Genomic DNA, 25,740 nt, shown 5'->3' on the forward strand with positions numbered 1-25,740 from the left:
AAGCACGCTGAACTCAGCGCCCTACTGAAGAAACCAACAGCGGACCCCACCGACCTCAAGAACTTCCGCCCCATCTCGCTCCTCCCTTTTCCTGCCAAAGTCATCAAGAAGACAGTCAAGAGACAGCTCGCCGCCTTCCTCGAGACGAACGGCTCCCTCGATCCCTCGCAATCCGGTTTCCGAGCCAACCACAGCACCGAGACCGCCCTGATCGCAGCCACCGATGACATCGGAGCCCTGCCCGACAGCGGGGAAACAGCGGCCCTCATCCTCCTGGACCTCTCTGCAGCGTTCGACACTGTCTGCCACCGCACCCTAGTACAGCGCCTCAGCAACGTCGGCATCCGAGAGAAGGCACTGGAGTGGATCATCTCATTCCTCGCCGGCAGAACCCAGAGAGTCCGCCTCCCCCCATTCAGATCCGAGGCCACTGAAGTCATCTGCGGCGTACCTCAAGGATCATCACTCAGCCCGACCCTCTTCAACGTCTACATGAGCCCTCTCGCAGCCATTGCACGCCAACACAACCTCAACATCATCTCCTATGCCGACGACACCAAGCTGATCCTCTCCCTCACCAACGACCCCGCCAGAGCCAGCCTACACGAAGGGATGAAAGACGTCGCTGAATGGATGAAGAACAGCAGCTTGAAACTGAACTCGGACAAGTCAGAAGTCCTCATCCTGGGATCAGCCCCCTCCGCCTGGGATGACTCCTGGTGGCCCCCTGCCCTGGCCACCACTCCCAAGCCAACGGACCACGCAGGCAACCTGGGCTTCATCCTAGACTCCTCCCTCTCCATGACCAGACAAGTCAATGCCGTCTCTTCCTCATGCTTTAACACCCTGCGCATGCTCCGTAAGATCTTCCGCTGGATCCCCACCAAAACCAGGAAGACGGTCACCCAGGCACTCGTCACCAGCCAACTGGACTACGGAAACACCCTCTACGCCGGAACCACAGCCAAACTACAGAAAAGACTCCAGCGCATACAGAACGCCTCCGCACGACTCGTCCTGGACATCCCCCGACACAACCACATCTCCGGCCACCTGAGAGACCTGCAGTGGCTCCCCATCAGCAAGAGGATCACGTTCAGACTCCTCACCCACGCACACAAGGCCCTCCACGACCTGGGCCCCAAGTACCTCAACAACCGCCTGACCTTCTATACGCCCACCCGCCAGCTACGATCGGCCAGCCTCGTCCTCGCCACCGTACCACGCATTCACAGAACCACCGCCGGAGGAAGATCCTTCTCCTTCCTGGCCGCCAAGACATGGAACTCCCTCCCCTTCTGCCTTCGAACGACCCAGGACCATCGCTCCTTCAGAAAGCAACTCAAGACCTGGCTATTCGAGCAGTAACGGACCCCTCCCCCCCAGCGCCTTGAGACCCTTCCGGGTGAGTAGCGCGCTTTACAAATGTAATGATTGATTGATTGATCTACAGGCAGCACATATTCAACTGACGTAGCGGTGGCACACACTCTGCTCACTCAGCGGTGGCACACACTCAGCTCACTCAGAGATTGCCCACACTCAGCTCACTCGGAGATAACACATGCTCAGCTCACCCAGAGATGGCATATGTTCATCTCACTGAATGATAGTACACACTCAGCTCATCTACAGGCAGCACACATTCAACTGACGCAGTAGTGGCACACACTCAGCTCACTCAGAGGTGACACTCACAGCTCACTCAGAGATGGGGCACACTCAGCTCACTCACAGATGGCACACACTTAGCTTACTCAGAGATGACACAAGCACAGCTCATTCAGAGACAGCACATGTTCAAGTCACCCAGAGATGGCACACGCTCAGCTCACTCAGAGATGGCACATGCTCAGATCACTCAGAGATAGCACACACTCAGCTCACTCAGAGATGGCGAACACTCAGCTCACCCAGTGATGACACACACTCAGCTCACTCAGAGACAGCACATGTTCAGCTCACCCAGGGATGGCACATGCTCAGTTCACATAAATGTGGCATACACTCATCTCACATAAATGTGACACACACTTAGCTCACTCAGAGATGGCACACCCTCACCTCACTCAGAAACAGCACATGTTCAGCTCAGCCAGAGATGGCACACGCTCAGCTCACTCAGAGATGGGGCATGCTCAGCTCACTCAGAGAATGCACACACTCAGCTAACTCAGAGATGACACACGCTCAGCTCACTCAGAGAAGGCACACTCTCAGCTCACTCAGAGATGAAACACGCTCAGCGCACTCAGAGACAGCACATGCTCAGCTCACCCAGATATAGCACACGCTCAGTCCACTTAAATGTGGCATACAATCATCTCACATAAATGTGGCACACACTCAGCTCAATCAGAGGTGGCACACACTCAGCTCACTCATCATCCAGAGACGGCACACACTGAGCTCACTCCGGGATGGTGTACACTCAGCTCTATCAGGGACAGCACATGGTCAGCTCACCCAGAGATGGCACATGGTCAGCTCACTCAGAGGTGGCACACGCTCAGCTCACTCAGAGATTTCTCATGCTCAGTTCACTCAGAGAATGCACACACTCAGCTCAGTATCACAACACAGTATCACAATAGAGAAAAGTTAAGAAATATCTCAATCCCATATATATATATATATATATATATATATATATATACATATATATATATATATATATATATATATATATATATATATATATATATATATATTCACTGAAAAAACCATAGGTTTCACACACGTTATAGTTAGGAATTAGCATTCAAAAAACCTTGCAAATTCACTGAAAAAACCATAGGTTTCACACATGTTATAGTTAGCGGAAATTTTACTGATAAAAAACCAATGAAATTGCCCCGTTATAGTTAGTGCTGGCAACTATAACTCACGCGACCGCAATCCTCTGCTGATGCTAATACTGTATTTAGACACTTATTTGCCCATGTCTTCTTCCATACATTTTTAGCTATACATATATTACAAATATTTTTTTTTATAAAGACACATATGTCATCAGCAGAAGATTGCGGTCGCGTGAGTTATAGTTGCCAGCACTAACTATAACGGGGCAATTTCATTGGTTTTTTATCAGTAAAATTTCCGCTAACTATAACATGTGTGAAACCTATGGTTTTTTCAGTGAATTTGCAAGGTTTTTTAAATGCTAATTCCTAACTATAACGTGTGTGAAACCTATGGTTTTTTCAGTGAATTTGTACGGTTTTTTAAATGCTAAGTTACTTTACGCCATTCGAGGCGTGCGCGCCCACTTAACGCAGTTCGTTCCGTGCACGGTTTTTATCAACTTTAATAAGCCCTGTACATTTGGTGGCCTTCGGCCACCAAAAGCACAGGGGGTGGGGTCAATGTGGATAGTGTTTTTTTTATTTCGATTTTATAATTTCATGTTGCCAAAATTTAGTTTTTTTTTAGATGTAATAAGCCCTGTACATTTGGTGGCCTGCGGCCACCAAAAGCACAGGTGGTGGGGTAAGTGTGGATAGTGTTTTTTTTTTTCTTCTATTTTTTTACCGTACGCGTACGGTAAGCGTACGGTAAGCGTACTCGGCGAAATTGCCGAAAAAAAAATAAAACCGTTTTTGCTCTTGGGGGATGTTTGGGGACTCCCTCAACATGACTATGTGGGAGGGAGTTGTCAAAACAGCCCCGTAACATGTTTTTGGGCATCATGTTTGATAAATAACACTCAGTGCGAGAGACAAAATGGCGGACGCCGCTTCCTGGTTTCGGCCGATTCGAATGTTTACTAAGATCTAAGAGCCAATCAGAATCGCGCTCGCGCACGCCACCGTACGCGTACGGTAAGCGTACGGTAAGCGTACCGTAAGCGGGCTCAGATATATATATTGATTTAAAGGCTATTTTCTCAGAATCTACTGAACAGATTTACACCAAACCTACAAAAGGCACTTCCTTGACCTAGGGACTACCTCTCTGCCAAATTTCTAGTAATTCTGTTCAGCCGTTCGGGCTGTAGCTCTGTCTAAAGGTCCTATGGAAAAATGCATGGGAAAAACGCGTTTTGGGACCCCCCTTTTATCTCAGCCCCCGCTTGACGAATCCCCCCGAGACTTCCAGGGTAGGAGCGGAGCGTAGCACCCCACCTATTTTGAGAAATTCGCGAGGATTCATCGACCGGCGCCAAAGTTATTCAAAATAGAATGTTGCGGATTTCCTATGGAAAAGGGGTCCTAACTATAACTACCTACTGGCGACCGCCAGTAGGTAATATATATATATATATATATATATATATGTTCCACGTTTACTTGAGAACACCCACCACTTCCAGAACAGACGGTGCATCGGCGTTGCAGACCTCCCAAACATGGTCCGATTATATTCACCACACTTCCAAACAGGAATGTCGACGCCGTGTCTTTACGAAAAAATGCTTTTAATGTCAGCTTTTAATGTTAGACGCATTTCGCGTCATATATTTACACTTTCAAACGCACAATAATTAGTGGGTAATCATGTTGGTAATGTTTTTAGGCAGTCAAGATAAAAAATGTTTTTCTTATAATTGTCAGAAGTTCAGTCTAAAAACCCCACATGGTCACAAATTTACAGTCTCAGTTAAATTAAGAAAGACCAATACCCTGAGGAAAGTCCTGCCCCAGTGGGCTGACTCATTTTTAACGTTGCGGTCAAATTATCACCTTCTTGGTTGATTAACATATCAGTTCAGGACTGAAACACTGTTGAAATAAATCGTGACAATTTTACATATTATTATTAAAACCCTACAAAGCCAAAACAAGACAAAACAAAACAGAACAAATCCTGCCCAAGTGGGCTTACCTAATATTGTCAAATATAACCATGTTATTTCAACTTTTTGTTCACATTGTATTTTGGAACAACTAGTTAAAATTTCTAATTCATAGAAAAACTGTCTGCCTATAAAGTGCATGTGCTATAATTTGGATATAAAATCAGTTAATAACAAACAAGAAAGAGTAAAAAATAGGGAAGCAGCATTTTAGACCTCAATTACAAATGTGTATGAAAGTCTTCTTCAATATTGAGCCCCTCAGGGATCTTGGTGTTAAGCTTGATAATGTCGTTTGATTCAAGTCTTCCCAATTTCTTTTCACGATCACCTCCCCTTAAATTGAGTGGGGCAGCATCAATTACAAAATAGGAAAGGCCCCCAACATCCTTGCCATGGTGTTGCTCAAAATGTCTTGCTACAGGGTAAGTTCTATCCCCATATTTAATGGCTCTCAAATGTTGCAAGACTCGCTTATGGACAGGGAGAATAGTGCAGCCTACGTACCTCAGGCCACAAGGGCACTGAAGTAAATAGACAGTGTTGGAGGGAGGACCACAGGGGAGCCGGAAGGACTACTCCGGGCACCTTCCTACCGCCAAGTTATAGCCGAGCGCCGCTGAGAAGCCTCCTAGGAGAGGTCCTTCTCCTATAATCGTACTAGGCCCAGTAACACCACCACACAGGACTCCGTATCGGTTGCTTATCTTGGTTCTTTATATAAAAAAAGGAGCACGTTCAATATGTACAGTGGGATCGAGAGATCCAGTAAGAGTCTCAATGTCTTTGAAGGAATGGGGTAGCGGGACAGTCTTAGTACCAACCAGGTACGGTAGGGCTCTGCGCCAGACCTTGGATGCTGGTCTCAGAGCGGCTCGGACGTGGAGAGCCGCGACGGCGTCAGCAGGGCTCGGGTGGTAGTTCCGCTTGGGTCGAGCCACGACACAGTCAGCAGGGCTCCGGTGGTAGGTCCGCTTCGGTCGAGCCGCGACGAGGTCAGCTGGGCTCTGATGGTCTGTTGCAACAAGGTCGGGCCGCGACGGCGTCAGCAGGGCCCCAAAGGTTCGTGAAGGTCTTGTAAGCACGATGGAGCCGCGACGTCGTCAGCAGGGCTCAGCAGGTAGTTTCAGGAAGAGTCTTTCTCCGTAGAGTCAGCCGCGATCCGATCAGCAGGGCTCTTGACTCCAGGATACAACTGTCATCTTGTTGTCGGGTCGCCCCAGATATAGGTCTTGAGCCCTTTGATGTCCGGACCCTTGCGCCCAGGAGGACGGAGAGGCCGGGTAGGGCGCGGCCAGAAGCCCAGCAGGAGAGGCGCCAGGCCCCAGAGAGCTGTGGGGCGGTCGCACCTAGGTGTGGAAGGACAGTTGGGGGTCCCATCGATACTGCCCTCCGCCGGGAGTGGAAAGGGCTCACGTGGTATCCCCCGGGCCAGGGGTGGGCGCCTCGATGTCGGGCCTCGCTGGGACCGAGGCCGGGTAGAGCAGGGTCACGGAGGTGGTCACGTGGAGTGACGTGTAATCCAAGATGGAGGAGCCCCGAGGTGCATGGGACCTCGTGCAGCTGAGTGAGGGGGAACAGGACCACGCCACGAGGCCGGCTCCAACAGACAGCAAAATCTGTTTTGCATGAAAATTGTCTTTTGATCTTTTGCTCGTTCATAGATAGACCAAGAACATAACTGGAAGTATTCTTCCTATGAGTACAGGCCTTGCACTTAGTGCATTTTATGAAGCCGTCCCTTCTACTTAGCCACGTTGTGGTGGATGTGTTGCAAGGCACAGTTGGTAGCATATTACTAACAAGTGTTTGTTTAAGAGACCTAGCTCTTCTAATGGTAATTTGTGGCCTATGCTGCACACATTTACTCAAAAGGGAGTCATTGTAGATAATATGCCAATGTTTTTGTAGGATGTTCCTTAGTCCACCCTGCTGGTTATTATAGGTTGTAATCATTCTACATTGATTATCACTCTCTTTAGTTGCTTTTTCTTTCTTTTTGCTGGTACTAAAGAGTATCTCCTCCCTGGACTTTTGCTGTGCCTTCCAAATTGCTTCATTTATACATGTCTGAGAATATCCTTTTGTCACAAACCGTTTTCTTAGGCATAAAAGTTCTGCCTCAATATCTCTACTGTTACTGTAACTCCTCATAGCCCGAAGACATTCCCCATAGGGGATGCTTCTGAACAAATTGTTAGGATGGAACTAGTTGCGTGTAGCAGTGTGTTTCCATCCGTAGGCTTGCGGTAAAGCTTGGTCTCTAGTTTACCATCTTGTACAAACACTATAAAGTCAAGAAAAGTTACTTCAGTTGAACTGATAACACTTGTGAGTCTCAAATTCAAATCATTAGTCTGAAGTTTTTTTACAAAGTCCTGTGCACTCTTTTCAGTGCCTTTCCATACAACGAATAAATCGTCGATATAACACCTCCAGTGAATTACATTATCTTGCCATTCCTTGTGCCATAGCGTCTGGACCACCTGGTCCTCCCACCAGCCCATATGCAAATTAGCATAGCTGGGGGCGAAGCAGGTGCCCATCGCCGTGCTGCACACTTGGTGGAACAGCTCCCCATTGAACAAGAATAATGGTAGGCAGTATTTGTGTGTGGTACCATAGTTTCAAAGGGTGGCAGCCTAGATAGTGTTTTATGGCATTTAGACCATTCTTATGTCGAATGCTCATATATAAAGTTGTGGCATCAATGGTCATCAGTAGGAAGTCTGCCTCCCATGGCACATCATAGACTTTACGTAAGAAATCCCCAGTATCTTGGATAAACAATGGGAGCTTTCTAACCAATGGGCAAAGAAATGAATCAATATACTTGGAAGTAATCTCTAGGGCACTCCCAATGGCCGAGATGATAGGACGGCCAGGGGGATTATTTATATCTTTGTGAATTTTTGGTATGAAATATAGTCCAGGGGTAGTGGGATTACTGATTTTTGGAAAAGACATTTCTTCATTGCTGATTAATCCTTGCCTATACCAATCCTGAAGTGATATATTATATGTGCAATGGCTCTTAATCATTACATCTTCCTTCACTCTCACATAGTTCACTCTATTGTTAAGCTGTTTATACGCCTCAGTCAGATATTGTTGTCTACCCCAAAGAACCACGCGGCATATTATCAACGGCCAGCGATAATTATCGCTGGCCGTGTTTAGCGATAATAATATTATCGCAGGCTATCTCTGGAATTTATCACCCTGGCACTTTTAAAACACACAATAATTAGTGGGTAATCATGTTGGTAATGTTTTTAGGCAGTAAAGATACAAAATGTTTTTCTTATAATTGTCACAAGTTCAGTCTAAAACCCCAAATGGCCACAAATTTATAGTCTCAGTTAAATTAACAAAGACCAAAACCCTGAGGAAAGTCCTGCCCCAGTGGGCTGACTCATTTTTGGTGTTGCGGTCGAATTATCACCTGCTTGTTTGAATAACATAACAGTTCGGGACCGAAAACACTGTTGAAATAAATTGTGACAATTTTACATATTATTATTAAAACCTTACAAAGCCAAAACAAGCCAAAACAAAACAGAACATATATAATCCACCAAACTGCTGTGCTAAGCGGTTCCCAACCCCAAGAAGTCAGTGCCAGCTATACAGCGACAGCAGCCGTAACTTACTTTGTGATATATACATATATATGTGTATATGACGCTTTGTCTCCGTGTGCAGCCATTGTCGCTTCTGCCAAGAGAACGGAGCGTGGACCACAGGGTTAGTGCAGCTATTGTGTTTTATTCAGCTACAATGACTCCACCAGCATGACGCGTTTCGATCCTCAAGGGATCTTGATCACATGACGCGCATGCACACCTTAAGGTACCTTTAAATGTAATTTTTTTACATTTTCTTAAAGTGACATGCAAGCGAAATTGTTTGAACATAAACATAGACAAAATACTTGAAAACATTTTTTGCTATGTAAAATGAGGAATGTATGGTACCAATAATAGAGTACAAAGAAAGTAATTGTTGTACATTCATGGTGGTGTTACTAAACATTGAGCAAGTAGAGTTTTGCGGAACACGATAAAGTTATAAACAGGCACATGGTGGTAAGTCCATTTTCGAAAAAACCAGCTATGTTTAAAAATCTCATCGTAATAAATAAGATTAAAACAATAAATATCACTGATTTTCTAAATTAGAAGAAAAGGGACAACGTCCAGGTTTAAATACCTTTAACAGTTTTCTATCTCAATAGGAGAACAAAGTGCTGGTGCTTCCGAAGTTTTACTAAAATGTATTTGGCTATTTTGTCAAAATAAATTCGCTGGTTGCATGTTGATAGTGCAAAGTGCCATAATAAGTAAAGTGCTAAGTGCTAAAATTATTACTATAATTTAATCCTAAAATGTGAGTACCTAAAACCAAATGTGCATAAAAATTGAAAATTATTAAAGGGTGCGGCATGGGAAAGGGCAGTCTTAGAACATAGTGTTCCTCAGTGTACTGTTATCTTTCCTTTATTCTATTTTGTTTAGATGACAGTATATTCCTGTATAAAACTCTTCATGATTTGATGAATGAAATGTCTAGCAGCAATCTAAAGACGGGTATATAAATCTTCTGTTTGATTTAAACCATTTGGGTACTTGGTATCAAGATTCAAGATGTATCTGGTCTCCAGCTGTCTAAGAGCTCTAACACGATCTCCTCCTCTCGTTTTGCTTGGAATGCTGTCAATTATAAAATACTTCAGTAGGGTAGGATCTGATTTGTGCCTGTCCTCAAAATGTCGTGCAACTGGGTATGCCTGGTCGAGATTCTTAATCGCTCTTATGTGCTGGAGCACCCTCTTGTGTCCCTGTAGTATGGTACTAACCACATATCTGAGTCCACAAGGGCACTCCAGCACATAAATGGCATGATCCGTTTTGCAAGTCAGATGCTTGGTAATCGGGATTTCTACAGGATTAAATGGTGTTTTGAATGCGGTAGTATTGATGCCATGTTGGCATGCTTTGCAAGATTTACATCTGTAGAATCCCCTATGTTGACTAAGCCAAGTACCTTGGGTTACGCTCTGTAGGTCATTTCTGACCAAAGAATCCCTCATGGAGGGAGCCCTACTGAATGTAATGGCAGCCTTTTTCGGGAGTAGATGACCAACAGTCGGATCTCCCAATACTATTGGCCAATTTCTATTGATCAAGTTTTTCATAAATTTTCCCTCTTTACTGAAACTGAAGATACATCTAAATGTATAATCAGTCTGTTTTGGTCTTTCTTTGGTATTGAAGAGGGTTTCTCTATTTAGTTTGTTGCTTATTTTGATTGCGGTTTCAATGCATTTGAGAGAATACCCCCTTGCCAAAAATCTGGATTTGCTGGCTATCTGAGCTTGTTTCAGAACTTATGGGTTACTGCATATGCCTTTAAGCCGCAACATCTCCCCAAAGGGTATACTTTTTATAAGATGCTTTGGGTGGGCACTGCTGGCGTGCAGTATTTTTTTGTCAGCCATCGGTTTTCTGTGCAGTGTGGTATGGACCTGACCATCTTTTATGTATATCTGTACATCTAAGAAATGTACTGTTGTCGAACTGATGTCTGCTGTGAAGTGGAGGTTTAGGTGGTTAAGGTTCAAGTTTTGTATAAACAATTCCGCATCATTGATGTTACCTCTCCAAATTACAAACAGATTGTCTATATATCTAACAACATTGTTTGTCAGTTGCAAATTGTATTCTTTGTTGAGGACCAGTTCCTCCCACCAGCCCATATGCATACATGCATAGCTGGGGGAGAAACTGGCCCCCATCGCGACACCGCGTTGCAGTTGGTACAGGGAGTTTTCAAATAAAAACACATTGTTATTAAGGCAAAACTCGACCATGTTGACCAGCATGTTGCAGTGATGTTCAAATTCTGGTCCTCTGCATGTTAGATAATGTCTCAGGGCCCTTAGTCCATCCTGATGTTTGATGGATGTATATAGGAATGTCACATCGAGTGTTATTAACAGGTAATCCTTTTGCCAAGCAATGTCTTGTATTTTAGAAAGAAAATCCCCCGTGTCCCAGATGTATGAGGGCAATTCTTGTACTTGACTCTGGAGAAAGAAATCCACATAACGTGAAGTATTTTCTAAAAGGCTATTGCGGGCTGATATAATAGGTCTGCCTGGAGGTTTCAAGGGATTTTTGTGCACTTTAGGTATAAAATACATGACAGGTGTCACGGAATTATCATTCCGCATGTATTTATATTCATCTTGGGTTAATAACCCTGCGTTTTTACAAGCTATAAGCTTCATTCCGTAGGTGTTATATATATTTTTCAATGTTTGGTGATCACATCGTACGTAGCACTCTCTATCCCTTAGTTGAGTCATAGCCTCCTCAATGTAATCCTTTCTGTTCCATAGTATAATATTGCCCCCTTTATCGGAATTTCGGATAATGATCTCTTTGTTTTTGTTGAGTTTACTCATTAGTTGATGATATTGCCGTGTCTTGGTATCACCCTTTGCTTTAGTTTTGTTAGTCACAGTATAATTACATTTTTTAATACCGCTTATAACTTGTTCATTGAATATATCAATTGAATCCCTGAGGGTGATTGGATTGAATGTTGAACAAGGTCTAAAAGGGGTACAGATTTTCATTGGAGATGATTCAATGTTATCTTGCGGCAAGTTATTATTTTCATTCGCAAGAGCTTGTAATACTTACAGTGTTGACATGTCCGTGGGTGTTAGACCTGAAGATGGAGAGCATAAAGGTTGTGTTCCCAAAACCTGTTTCTTGGTGTTGGTGTGCCCCGTGAGAAGAAAGTGTTTCTTAAGTTTTAATTTGCGGATACTTTTGAAGAGATCCATTCTTGTGGTTGCGTAGTTAAACGAACTTTCAGGGCAGTATGATAAACCAAGCGCTAGGAGTTGTTTCTCCGCTTCGTTGAGAGTAACTTGGGACAGGTTGATAATAGTTTGAATGTTGGACATCTGTGTCTCATTTATCGTCTTCAATTGCGTCTTGGTTGCCTCTTTTGTGGCTGTTTCTGCTGCTGTGCGTCGTTGCTTGGCTTGCCTTCTCTCCCTTTGTTTGCTTGTTGAATTCCTGCTGGTTTGTTCCTGTTTCTTGGGCGCAGAGTATCTTTGCGTTCGTGGCATAAAAAATCTACCTCATCTGCCAAGGAAATATTGGCTGGTACTTGTGACATTGCCTGAGCTCGGAATTCCAGTTCTGTATCGCTTTCTCGGCCTGAACCGATGCTAGAGATGGATGCTGTCTCTGTTAGCCTTTCAGGTTCTGCTGGGCAGTTGCCAGCCCCTGTGATGTGCTGCCATATTTTGATATTCTCAGTTTGTCATACTTTTTAGCGAAGGTAAAAAGACGACCGCACTCATAATCCATGTGGTCACGGTGGAATGTGTATGCCTTCCTTTCCCTGATTTTATCTTCGTCTTTTTTTAAACGCTTCAACATTTCTTCTTTTAATTTTTTGAGTTCATCTTGCTGCCCTATTGAATTTAGTTCAGTATTCAGATCATCTATTTCAGTTTGAATTTTGGCGCGGTCGTCTCAGCATATTTAACAAGAATGACCATCAGTCTCATGGAAGATTCTAGATTGGTTTCTGCCCATTCCTTCATCATTTGTTTGTCAGGTTTTTCATAGCTGGGTGCCAGTTGGATTCGTAGCCCCCATGGGACTCTCTTAACATCTATATATATATATATATATCCAATCCAAAAAAGTTCATTCAGTACGCTCTCGGGAAGGAAACACGCACAACACAGTGTAGTTTATCCAAATTTAATCTACACAACTCGTTTCGGCGACAGCCTTGTTCATGTGTAGAAGTGCACAATGAAGCAGACACTGATAAAGTTATGTCATGATCCAATATAAACAAACAGAAACATAGGACAATGTCCTCACTTTGCCCCATTGACTTTGGAATCCATCTTGGAAGAGTAAATCATGGGCAAAAGGACTGTAGTGAACAAACAACTGAAAATAAAGCGCAATTGCGCGTGTGACATTAACTATGTTTCGATCAGCTTTTGAAATGCACCCACTAATGCAAGCCTAGGATTATAGACTTACGTGTATTACAATCAGGAAAAATGAGCGCAAGTGCGCTTAAATAACGTTGAACATGAATACGCCAGGTTTAATTGGCATCCATCTTGGAAAGGTGAAAAGCAGTGAGAATGTCATGAACAAATAGCTTAAAATAATTTGCGTTTGCATGAATTATATGTTATGATTCCACTGTAGCATCTGAAGTGAACCCACCAATGCAAGCCTGGAATTACAAAATGACAAATATTACAATCTGGATAAATGAGCGCAAGTGCGCTTAATAACATGAAATCAACCATTATAGCGCTCGTTGTAAACATTTGTTCTCTGGGCCCTGATAATATCCATAAAGTCCAGAAATAAATACTGTTGACGGGCAAGTGCCCATACGCTTATTGGTGCCAAGATGTTAGTCTATGCCATAGAATTTTGGTACAGAAAAAACAGACAAATAGAATCAATCCTCTTCATTTAATTACACAAACACTAGAATTGATGTATTTAAATTTGTGAGGAAACTCAAACTTAAAAAATGGCACAAAATAAAGAGACTAGGTCACAATCACACCAGATATCACAATACCAGGACTAACAATAGTAATCTGGCGATAGGTGATATAGATACTCTGATCACTATAGCGGAACTTAACCAAGATAGTGATCTTGGGGACAATCAAATTGTTACCACATAAATTTTAGAAAACATGGAACTGGAAACAGGGGCATCAGCGAGAACTGATTTTAAAGTTAAATCTATGTTCATACCTTTACTTCCGCATGACAACATAGATAATTTCCATGAATGTACCACTAAGGCGCTCATGAATTTGAGACACAAGAGCAGAAAAAAATCGAGAGACACTCATGATAACTTATCTTACAATCAGAGGCAGGCTTTGAAATCGCTTTATGCGTACACCAATATAGTGATTCGCACGGCCGATAAGGGAGGCATCATTGTCATCCTAGATAGAGATGATTACATCAATGAGGCTTTACGCCAACTTAATGACACTAAATTTTACATATCTATCACACACGACATCTATGACAAAAGTATCACCGACATTTGGGACAAACTCATCACCTGGAGAGACATGGGACTCCTGGAGTGGGAGGAATTATGTTATTTAAAAAATGACCATCCCAAACTTCCGATATTGTATTTGATACCAAAATTACATAAAGATAGCACTAGACCACCAGGACGCCCCATTGTATAGTCCATAGGTAGTGTCTGTGAGCACATTTCGAAATACGTAGACAATTTTTTGAGGGATTTTGTGGTACAACTGCCCAGTTATTTAAGGGACGCCAAGGATTTCCTTTGAAAGATTGACAACTTGGTTTGGAATCCTGAATTTCTATTCATTGTTCTCGATGTGCACTCGCTTTATACCATAATAGATCATCAGCAGGGACTAGAAGTGTGTGAGCACTTTTTGAAGCTGAGACCCCTTAGGTATCGGGATCATAGCAGGATGATCATTGAAATGACAGAAACTTGTTTAACCTCTTCAGTGCCCCGCCCTTTCCCCGCCCTGTGCCGGGCCTTTCATTAGCGGGCGGGGTTCATGACGAGATAGTCTCGTCATGGGCACAGCGCAACTGCGCTCCATGACGAGACTATCTCGTCATGGGCACTGAAGGGGTTAATTAACAACATATTTGCATTCAATGGCGCCCTCTATAGGCAGGTCAATGGTACTGCCATGGGTTTGTGCTTTGCTCCCAGTTTTTCAAACTTATTCATGGGCTACTAGGAGCAAGAGATCATTGGCAGCACCACCCTCACGGGGGACCTCCAGAAAGTCATTATATGGCTACGCTACATAGATAACTTGTTCATCATCTGGAGGGGCTCCAGAGGTGATGCTGAAAAGTTCATTGATAAACTTAACACCAACAAATATAACATCTTACTTAAAGGCAGCATCGAAGCGGACAGGATTGACTACCTTGATGTATGCCTGGAAATCAAACATGACAAGGTTTGTACCTCTCTCTTTTGGAAGGCCACAGCAGGTAACAGCATCCTGCATGCCCTCAGCAGTCACCCAGAAGCACTCAAATGGAGTATACCTTATGGAGAACTGATGAGGGCAAAAAGGCATTGTAACAACACCGAGGCATATACGAAGGAGAGAGACAACATCATTGATAGATTCCGCACTAGGGGCTATCAAAATTGGTTCCTCAAAAAGGCGAAGGAGCGGGCTGAAAAGGTGGAAAGAATTCACACACTTTGCGACAAAGGAGATGAGACACAAGATGAAAATGACAACACACGTATGATTCTTACTTTCAACTCAGAATCGCAGAAAGTCAAGCGTATACTTGCCAAACATTGGGACATTTTGAAAGCTGATAGTGTCCTTGCTACCAGTATAACAGAGAGACCTACTATAACATATAGACGTAATAGAAACATACGAGATTTGGTGGTCAGGAACGACATCACTGACTACCCCACTGCCACCAGCCAAGGCCTTATTGGATTTTATCCATGCGGCCACTGCAAAGCTTGCAGACACAGCAAGTATAGAGGAGCTCTGGTGTACAATGGCATCACTAAAAAAATTACACAATTTCTGACATGTGGCACAAGCTATGTTACCTATGCCATTGAATGTACATGTAAGCTTTGGTACATTGGTAGCACGACCTGCTCAGCCAAAAAGAGGGTCCTGGAACATTTAAGAGCCATCACCAATCAGGATCCTAAATACCTGGTAGCCCGTCATTTTGACGAAAAACATTTCTCAAATGTGTCTGATCTCAGTTTTTTGATGCTTGAACACAACCCTAAAAGCCCCAGGGGTGGAGACAGGGTACTTACTCTTAGACAGCGGGAATCTCGTTATATCATAGATTTCCAAACCTAGAGTCCTGGAGGTTTAAACATCGATGAGGAATTATCAATTCACCTCAGGGAAGGGTCGTAAATTGCAGTTCTACAAGGGTTTTGTTGTTTTGTTGCTGGTTTTATAAATGTATGACATTTATCTCTGCTCGCTTCCAATATTTGATGTGCAACTGACGTCATCAGTTTACAAAGTATTTAAGGATATATAGTTCTAGTAATTGATGCCGGAAATTGAATTTAATCATTTGTTTCTCCTTTTTCTCTCTTTTTTCTTTTCATTTCTTTACAGGAGAAAAGGAAGGGCCCCCTTTTACACGTACTCACCAACACGGGCAACCTACCCTTTTCCTCCAATTTGATTGCACATTTGTCACATTCAGTGTGTTTTAATCTAAATGTCACCGACAGGTTTCTGGTAGGTGCACGATTTGCACTAATTGTATGGCATTCATTGTACAACATGGTCATTTGCCCATTAGATAATGTTGATTCTATTTGTCTGTTTTTTCTGTACCAAAATTATATGGCATAGACTAACATCTTGGCACCAATAAGCTTATGGGCACTTGCCCGTCAACAGTATTTATTTCTGGACATTATGGATATTATCAGGGCCCAGAGAACAAATGTTTACAACGAGCGCTATAATGGTTGATTTCATGTTATTAAGCGCACTTGCGCTCATTTATCCAGATTGTAATATTTGTCATTTTGTAATTCCAGGCTTGCATTGGTGGGTTCACTTCAGATGCTACAGTTGAATCATAACATATAATTCATGCAAATGCAAATTATTTTAAGCTATTTGTTTATGACATTCTCTCTGCTTTTCACCTTTCCAAGATGGATGCCAAGTAAATGTGGCATATTCATGTTCAACGTTATTTAACCCCTTCAGTGCCCGCCCCTTTCCCCGCCCTGTGCCGGCCGTTGAATTAGCGGGCGGGGTTTGTGACGAGCTGGACTCGTCATGGGCACAGCGCCACCGCGGCCCATGACGAGTCCAGCTCGTCACGGGCATTGAAGAGGTTAAGCGCACTTGCGCTCATTTTTCCTGATTGTAATACACGTAAATCTATAATCCTAGGCTTGCATTAGTGGGTGCATTTCAAAAGCTGATCGAAACATAGTTAATGTCACACGCGCAATTGTGCTTTATTTTCAGTTGTTTGTTCACTACATTCTTTTTGCCCGTGATTTACTCTTCCAAGATGGATGCCAAATTCAATGGGGCAAAGTGAGGACATTGTCCTATGTTTCTGTTTGTTTATTTTGGATCGTGACATAACTTTATCAGTGTCTGTTTCATTGTGCACTTCTACAAGTGAACAAGGCTGTCGCCGAAATGCATTGTGTAGATTAAATTTGGATAAATTACACTGTGTTGTGCCTGTTTGCTTCCCGAGAGCGTACTGAATGAACTTTTTTGGATTGGACATCAAGTACCGGCAGGCTCCGCCGGAGTGCACGCCACCGTCCAAGGGTCCCAGCATCCCAGGAGGAGGAATTTGCAATGTTTTATATATATATATCTATATATATATATATATATATAGATATATATATATATAATCTACTGGCGGTCGCCAGTAGATAGTTATAGTTAGGACCGAGTTTCCATAGGAAATCTGAAAATTCTGAAAATTCTATTTTGAATAACTTTGGCGCCAGTTGACGAAATTTTCAAAACTAATGGGGCGCTCAGCTTAGCTTCTACGCTGAAAGTCTCGGGGTGATTCGTCAAGCGGGGGCCGAGAAAAAATGGGGGTCCCAAAATGCGTTTTCCCCATGCATTTTCCCATAGGACCTTTAGTCGAAGGTACAGCCCGAAAGTCTGAAGAGAATTACTTGAAATTTGGCAAAGAGGTAGTCCTCAGGTCAAGGATGTGCCTTTTGCATAATATGGTGTCAATCTGTTCAGTAGTTCCTGAGAAAATTGCAGTTAAAAGCACATAAATATCTATAAGCATGCACCGTGCGCGAGCGTAATTCTGATTGGTGGATTCATGTCAGTCAACATTCGAATCGGTCGAAATCAAGAAGTGTCGGCCGCCATTTTGTGTGTGACAGTGAAACAGAAAGGTGGAGAACGTGAAAAGGGGGCAGGGTAGAGAGTTCCTGACCCCCTAGCCTTTGTCAGGGGGTCCCTGAAAAAAACATGTATTTTTTTTTTTTTTAAATCGCGGGGTGCACGCACGGTGGCAAAAAAATCATTAAAAAAATTACAAGACAGTATATTAGGAGTATAGCTCTTCTTGGAGAAGTGAAGTGAGTTCTGAAAAGAACTGTCATTTTTTGTCGAGCAGCAAAAAAAAAAATAATGAAAAACTGTTCACCAGGAACAAAAAAAATAAACATTTTAAGGGGGTGGAGCATGTGTGCTGCTGTATCTTGTTCTCTATTAGGTTAATGCTGCTCTCACCATAACAGAGAACAGCATTGCACACATTGCACCGTATATGCACCTTCTGGAACAGAGGGTGCATATCCAGAGGTCGAGAAGCAGGTGAAGCTGCGGCTGCAGATGATGTGCTCGGCTGAGCTGTGGCTGCAGATGATGTGCTCGGCTGAGCTGCTGGAGGGTTGTCTCTTGCAGCCCGAGCATAAGCCACAGGATGCATTGCTTTAAAGTGCCTTATCATGGAGTAAATACTAAAGGAGTATTTTTTTTAGGGTCTCCTCTAGATAAGACCACTCCACAAACAGTGCAGGTGACTTTAGGAGAATTCACCTTCTTCTGACCCTCTGGAAAAGTGAAAAATTGCCAAATAAATTAGTCCTTTTGTTACCTCTGCCTTGGGGGCACAAAAGTCTCCTCCTCACTCCCTGAAGAAGTGTCCTGTTCTGCCATTTTCAGGTGCAAGAAAAGCAGTTCAGCTCCTTCTCCCAGGAAATAAGAAGTAATAATGAGGGGAGTTGGTGTGGTGTTGGAAGATTCTGGAACTGAAACTACTTTGAACCAATTGTCAGGGCTGTCAAACCCCAATCCAGAAAAACATTGTTGATAAACACCGTAAGATTAAAATCAAGAGGAAGAATAGGAAAGACTAAGGACCAATGTAAAAGATGGCCCAAGACTAATGCTAAGATGGCCGCCAAGGATTTCCTTTTAGAACAGCGAGTTGGCGCTCTAGTGTTTACCCGCAATCAGGCAGATCCAGGTGAAGCGCACGCTCTGTGGCGCACTTCACCTGAGCATTGAGGGAGAGTAGGTCGCTGAAGGTCGTCGCGGAGTTCCTCAGGAAAAAACTTCGTCACGCCTAAGCACGCTTTTCCCCCGTTCCAGAGTTTCCTGAGAAGAACGTTTGAGGAGAGTTTCGAGCCAGTTCATAGAAGAGTGCGGTAAGACTGTTCCGTGAGGAGCAGTGGAATGCGCACTAGTTTTAGATAAGGCGGTAGTTTAGACCTCGGCGCAGCAGTAGAGTAAACGCTAAGAGGTTTTAGTCAACATCATTTCCTGAGTAAATATCAGCGAAGAATTTAGCCATAGCTGGTAAAATGAGAGGCAAGCAAGTAATTCATCTGCAATCTTGCAAGGAACGCTTATGGAGAAATTGTAAGAAGCAAATTCGCATAGACATTTCCTGAACGAATTTCATTCTCAACCCAAGGAGTAAACTGTTAAATATTCAACTGCAGAGCACAACTAAATATTAGAAGGAGTAGCAAGCAAAAGGACACTTACCTTAACAGAATCCCAAGTACTGCCCAGCTGTAAACTCAATAGGTGAGGAACCTGTAGTGTAGAAAAAGAATTAGAAAGAGAAAATACAAATAGGAAAATTAACTCACACTATCACTTCAGTTACAGCACATTGAAGCAAGAAAAGAAAAGAAAAGAAAACAAAAAGATACACAACAGAAGAGAGGCAAGGGTCACACACAGACAGGGTAGGTAATCAAATGAAGGTTCTAAAATAGCGAGAGAGAGAGAAGCTAACAGACTTAGGACTAATTGTGTTACTTATATTTACAGTCTCTAAGCTGTCGCGCTAGCCAGAAGAAGACAGAAAAAGAACTCAGAAGAAAGAAAAAGACGCAGCAGTGTGGCCGACTCTTCTCTGTCCAATTCCCCTTTCCCCCCCTGGGTTTGTTTGGCACTCGTGCAAATACGGTGCAGTGCTGAAGAATCTGGGAGTGGCATTGGGAGCTTGCGACGTTCTGCTCCTGTGCATTGACTCGAGTCAGGGGTCTGACAGAGTGAAGTGCCCACGTTGAAATAGCACCTGAGCAGAATGGCGGAAGGTTTGGATTTGAAGAAACTAGGGGAAATTTTGGAAGGTATACAAAGGGAGTTAATCTCAGTTCGGGAAGAGAACAGAGAGCTTAAAAAAGAAACTACAGATTTGGCCCACAAAGTGAGTAGTTTCATGTCCGGTCCTAGTGTAAGTTTTCCAGCTCCACAAGAAGGGAATCTTAGTGACACCGCAGCTCCCCACCCCAAGATAACAACTCAAGTTATTCATTCTTTGTCTCCGGTAATTCCGTTGGCACCTCCTGAGCGTTTTGGAGGAGATCCCCAGAAGGCTCAAGTGTTCATTACACAGTGCACTCTACACTTCATGTGCCGTCCAGCAGTTTTCCCTGATGCGCAGTCTCGAGTGGCATTTATGTTGTCGTATTTAAGCGGGGACGCGGCGTCCTGGTCAATGCCCTTGGTGACCCGAAATGACCCAATATTATACGATCTGGAGGAGTTCAAGAAAGAATTTCTTCGAATATTCGACCGACGAAGGGTTTCCCAAGCTACCGACAACGAACTATTGGAAATAAGACAAGGCAATCGAGACTTGGTGGCTTACTTGGCCCAGTTCAATAAGCTAGTAGTAGAGACTGAATGGCCAGAGAATAAACGAGCTGCAGTATTCTATCGAGGCTTAAAAGATGAACTGAAGGATGCCTTAGCTCAAGTGCCCAACAGACCCACAGAGATTTCGGCGCTAATAGATTTGGTGTTAGAAATTGACTTCCGTCAAAGTGAAAGGAGAGGAGAGAGAAAGAAGGAGTATCGTCCTAGTGTACTGAGATTTGATAGAATCAGAACCGAAGGGAACAAGGATGGTGATTTAGCCAAGGGATGGGAGCCAATGCAAATTGGAACCATTCGAGGTCCTCTCTCTAAGGAAGAGAAGGAGAGGCGAAGAGTAAACAAACAATGTCTATATTGTGGAAATGGGGGACATTTCGTTCGTAATTGCCCCAAGAAGCCCAAACAATCACCGGCGGAAAACGCCACGCACCACCAGTAAATGGAGTTGGACTGGTGGTCGCAGAATCAAAGACAACTCCAGAAGCACCAGAAGCACATACCCTGGCTAATACCCTGCAATCCGCATCTCCACATATGGTGTTAATGATGACTTTGCGGTTCCGAGAAAAGGTGTTAACACAAGTCACTGTCATGATCGATTCAGGGGCCACGGGCAACTTTTGTGATCTTAAGTTCGCTGAAAGGATCGGATTGAAGGCCATCAAGAAAGAGAAGAGTGAAGCAGTGCGAGCTGTAGATGGGACGAACCTCTCATCGGGACCCATAGTGAGTCACACGGAGCCGGTAGAGTTAGAATCTGAAGAAGGACATTTAGAAATATTGGAATTCAATTTAATTGATGCTCCACAGTTTCAGTTGATTCTAGGTCTCCCATGGCTAACTGAGCACAATCCCACCATTGATTGGGGGGCACGAACAATAGCCTTGAATTCAAGTTATTGCCAGTCAAATTGCCACCGGGGATGTAAAAGAAATCGAGAGAAGTCATCGGCATATCATTTGAGTGAATAGGAGACGACCATTTGTGTGATAAGCACCATTAAACTCCCCGAAGAATACAATGAATTTCAGGATGTTTTTAACGAAATGGAGGCAGAAAGACTCCCTCCGCATAGAGACTACGATTGTAAAATAGATCTAGAACCCGGGTCCAACCTTCCCTGCAGTAGAATCTATGCTTTGACTGAGCGAGAAGATGAGCATTTGAAGAAGTATATACAAAGATATCTGGAGAATGGATTCATTAGACCATCCCAATCGCCGGTCTCATCTCCATTATTTTTTATTCCAAAGAAGAACGGAGAATTGAGAACGTGCATAGATTACAGGGCGATCAATCGTATTACCATCAAGAATCGCTATCCATTGCCTCTCATATCTGTGCTATTGGATCAAGTGAAAGAAGCAAGATTTTACACAAAATTAGATTTGAGAGGGGCTTACCATCTTGTCAGAATTCGTGAAGGAGACGAATGGAAGACAGCATTCCGGACCAAACATGGGCTGTATGAGTATCAAGTTATGTCTTATGGATTGTGCAACGCTCCAGCTGCCTTTCAACATTTCATAAATGATGTTTTGAAGGAGTTCATAGATCAGAGTGCTATAGTATATATTGATGATATACTGATTTATTCTGACACCGAAGAAGAACATAAGGTGCATATTAAGAAAATCTTACAGAAATTACGAGAAAACAGCCTGTTTGTCAAGTTGGAGAAGTGCGCTTTCAATGTAACTACAGTGGAATTTTTGGGGTTTGTGCTGGCACCAAGCGGAATAACCATGGATGGGAATAAGATCAAGGCCGTCATAGATTGGGGAACCCCTAAGTCAGTGAAAGAAATTCAAAGTTTCATTGGGTTCGCGAACTTCTATAGGAGGTTCATTCAAGACTTCTCCAAAAAGTTAATCCCCATTACAAGACTGTTAAAAAAGGGGGTTCAATTTGAATGGTCAAAGGAAGCAGAAGAGGCATTCCTACAATTAAAGAAAGACTTTACCACAGCACCAATCTTACTCCATCCTGATCCTTCTGAGCCCTTCTTCGTAGAAACTGATGCGTCGAATTTGGCCTTGGGAGGAGTATTGTCTCAAAGACACAAGACAACAGGGCAATTGCATCCAGTAGCCTTCCGTTCCAGAAAATTGACACCAGCTGAGATAAATTATACAATCACCGAAAATGAGTTGTTAGCCATCAAGGATGCTTTTAAGGATTGGAGGCATTATTTGATGGGAGCCAGGCATGTGGTCACTGTGTATACCGATCACCGGAATTTGAAATTTTTAAAGTCAGCCAGAACGTTAACCCCCAGGCAATTGCGATGGTCATTGTATTTTGCAGATTTTGACTTCGTAATAACCTTTCGACCAGGATTGCAGAATGGTAAGGCTGATGCCCTATCCAGATTGGGTACCGAAGGAATCTTGGAAGAGGTCAAGGATCAGGCTATTATCCCAGCAGAGAGGCTGGTAGGAGCGATCTTACAGGAGACCAAGAAGAAGGAGAATCTGAATGCAATGACATTGGTGGAAATGAAAGACTGGTTGGAAGGAGATTCAAGGCGAGAAATTCGTGAAGGTTTACCATATCACGATGGGGCCCTATACTTGCCCACACCAGAAATGCAGCAGAAGGCCTTGAGGGAATGCCATGATAGCATTTTGGCAGGTCATAAGGGCATGACGAAGACTGAAGAATTGGTTTGAAGACGATTTTGGTGGCCGGATGTGAGAAAGGATATACGACAGTATGTAGCCACATGTGAGATCTGCGCTAGGGGAAAATCGGAGCGGCAAGCACCTCAAGGGTTATTGCGACCCTTACCCACACCACCTTACCCCTGGCATACTGTTACCTTAGATTTAATTGTAGATTTGCCATCGAGTCAGGGGTTTGACACAATATTAGTTTGTGTGGATGCCTTTACCAAGATGGCACATTTTGTGCCTTTAAAGGGTGTACTAACAGCTAAAACCTTAGCACATACCTTTAGTCAGAATATTGTTCGAGCACATGGGATTCCTAAGGTTTTAATATCAGACCGGGGTTCTCAGTTTTTGTCCCATTTCTGGAAGGCCTTCACCCAAAAATTGAACATAGAAACTCGATATTCCACTAGTTATCATCCTGAATCTGATGGGCAGACTGAGCGTGCCAATCAAGAATTAGAGCAGTATCTAAGACTATGTTTGTTAGATCAAGAGGGAGACTGGCCAGATTACCTGTGGGCAGCAGAGTTTGCACATAATAACGCTAAGAACGTGTCCACTGGTTATTCCCCTTTTTATTTGAACTCAGGTAGGCACCCCCATCATGCATTAAGTTTTCAGGAAGTGGACGTTCCAGCAGTTACAGATTTAGTTGAACACCTGACACGAGTGCATAGCCTAGCCACAAAAAATCTAACCAAAGCAAAAGAAAACTACAAACACTATGCTGATAAAAAGAGAAGGAGGGAACCTGAGTTACAGGAAGGTGATAGGGTTTGGCTGAATACAAGAAATTTGAAACTAAAAGGGGTTAGGAAGTTTCAACCAAGATTCATAGGTCCCTATCAAATAGACAAAAAGTTGAGTACCCTGAACTATCAGTTAAGGTTGCCCAAGGGATTGCGCATACATCCAGTATTTCATGTTTCTCTATTAAAAAAGACCTTGAGTGGATCCCGGATCAACAAACCTCCCAAACCAATTCAAACTGAGATGGGTGAGGAGTTTGAAGTACAGCAGATAGTGGATTCTAAGTTGCGGAAGAGTAAACTGTACTACCTGCTAGATTGGAAAGGTTATGGCCCCGAGGAAAGGTCTTGGGTGTTGTCCTCAGACATTCATGCCCCTCGATTGATTAAGGAGTTCCACAGTAGATTCCCCAAAAAACCCAAGCAGAAGGGAAGCACTTTGAGGGAGGGTACTGTCAGGGCTGTCAAACCCCAATCCAGAAAAACATTGTTGATAAACACCGTAAGATTAAAATCAAGAGGAAGAATAGGAAAGACTAAGGACCAATGTAAAAGATGGCCCAAGACTAATGCTAAGATGGCCGCCAAGGATTTCCTTTTAGAACAGCGAGTTGGCGCTCTAGTGTTTACCCGCAATCAGGCAGATCCAGGTGAAGCGCCCGCTCTGTGGCGCACTTCACCTGAGCATTGAGGGAGAGTAGGTCGCTGAAGGTCGTAGCGGAGTTCCTCAGGAAAAAACTTCGTCACGCCTAAGCACGCTTTTCCCCAGTTCCAGAGTTTCCTGAGAAGAACGTTTGAGGAGAGTTTCGAGCCAGTTCGAGAGGATTCATGTTCATAGAAGAGTGCGGTAAGACTGTTCCGTGAGGAGCAGTGGAATGCGCACTAGTTTTAGATAAGGCGGTAGTTTAGACCTCGGCGCAGCAGTAGAGTAAACGCTAAGAGGTTTTAGTCAACATCATTTCCTGAGTAAATATCAGCGAAGAATTTAGCCATAGCTGGTAAAACGAGAGGCAAGCAAGTAATTCATCTGCAATCTTGCAAGGAACGCTTATGGAGAAATTGTAAGAAGCAAATTCGCATAGACATTTCCTGAACGAATTTCATTCTCAACCCAAGGAGTAAACTGTTAAATATTCAACTGCAGAGCACAACTAAATATTAGAAGGAGTAGCAAGCAAAAGGAGACTTACCTTAACAGAATCCCAAGTACCGCCCAGCTGTAAACTCAATTGGTGAGGAACCTGTAGAGTAGAAAAAGAATTAGAAAGAGAAAATACAAATAGGAAAATTAACTCACACTATCACTTCAGTTACAGCACATTGAAGCAAGAAAAGAAAAGAAAACAAAACAAAAAGATACACAACAGAAGAGAGGGAAGGGTCACACACAGACAGGGTAGGTAATCAAATGAAGGTTCTAAAATAGCGAGAGAGAGAGAAGCTAACAGACTTAGGACTAATTGTGTTACTTATATTTACAGTCTCTAAGCTGTCGCGCTAGCCAGAAGAAGACAGAAAAAGAACTCAGAAGAAAGAAAAAGACGCAGCAGTGTGGCCGTCTCTTCTCTGTCCAATTCCCCTTTCCCCCCCTGGGTTTGTTTGGCACTCGTGCAAATACGGTGCAGTGCTGAACAATCTGGGAGGGGCATTGGGAGCTTGCGACATTCTGCTCCTGTGCATTGACTCGAGTCAGGGGTCTGACACCAATGAAAAGTGTTGTTTCGTAATCACATGACTTGCCGTGCGCGCACGGAGCATGCGCGCATGCGCGTAAGGAG

General features: G+C 43.6%; 1 long non-coding RNA gene across 1 annotated transcript in view; it reads right to left on the bottom strand.

Annotated features, from left to right (window-relative positions):
• The window catches only part of LOC146783188 (uncharacterized), a 36,430-nt gene extending 11,227 nt beyond the window's left edge, over window positions 1-25,203 (bottom strand). The window contains exons 1-2 of the long non-coding RNA XR_014970701.1: window positions 25,153-25,203; window positions 19,413-19,463 (exon numbers count right to left, since the gene is read on the bottom strand). This is a non-coding gene — a long non-coding RNA (uncharacterized LOC146783188). The remainder of the gene's footprint in view (window positions 1-19,412; window positions 19,464-25,152) is intronic.
• Window positions 25,204-25,740: the final 537 nt, after the last annotated feature.

The sequence above is a fragment of the Triturus cristatus genome, chromosome 11, assembly GCF_964204655.1.
Source record: "Triturus cristatus chromosome 11, aTriCri1.1, whole genome shotgun sequence".
Taxonomy (NCBI): domain Eukaryota; kingdom Metazoa; phylum Chordata; class Amphibia; order Caudata; family Salamandridae; genus Triturus; species Triturus cristatus.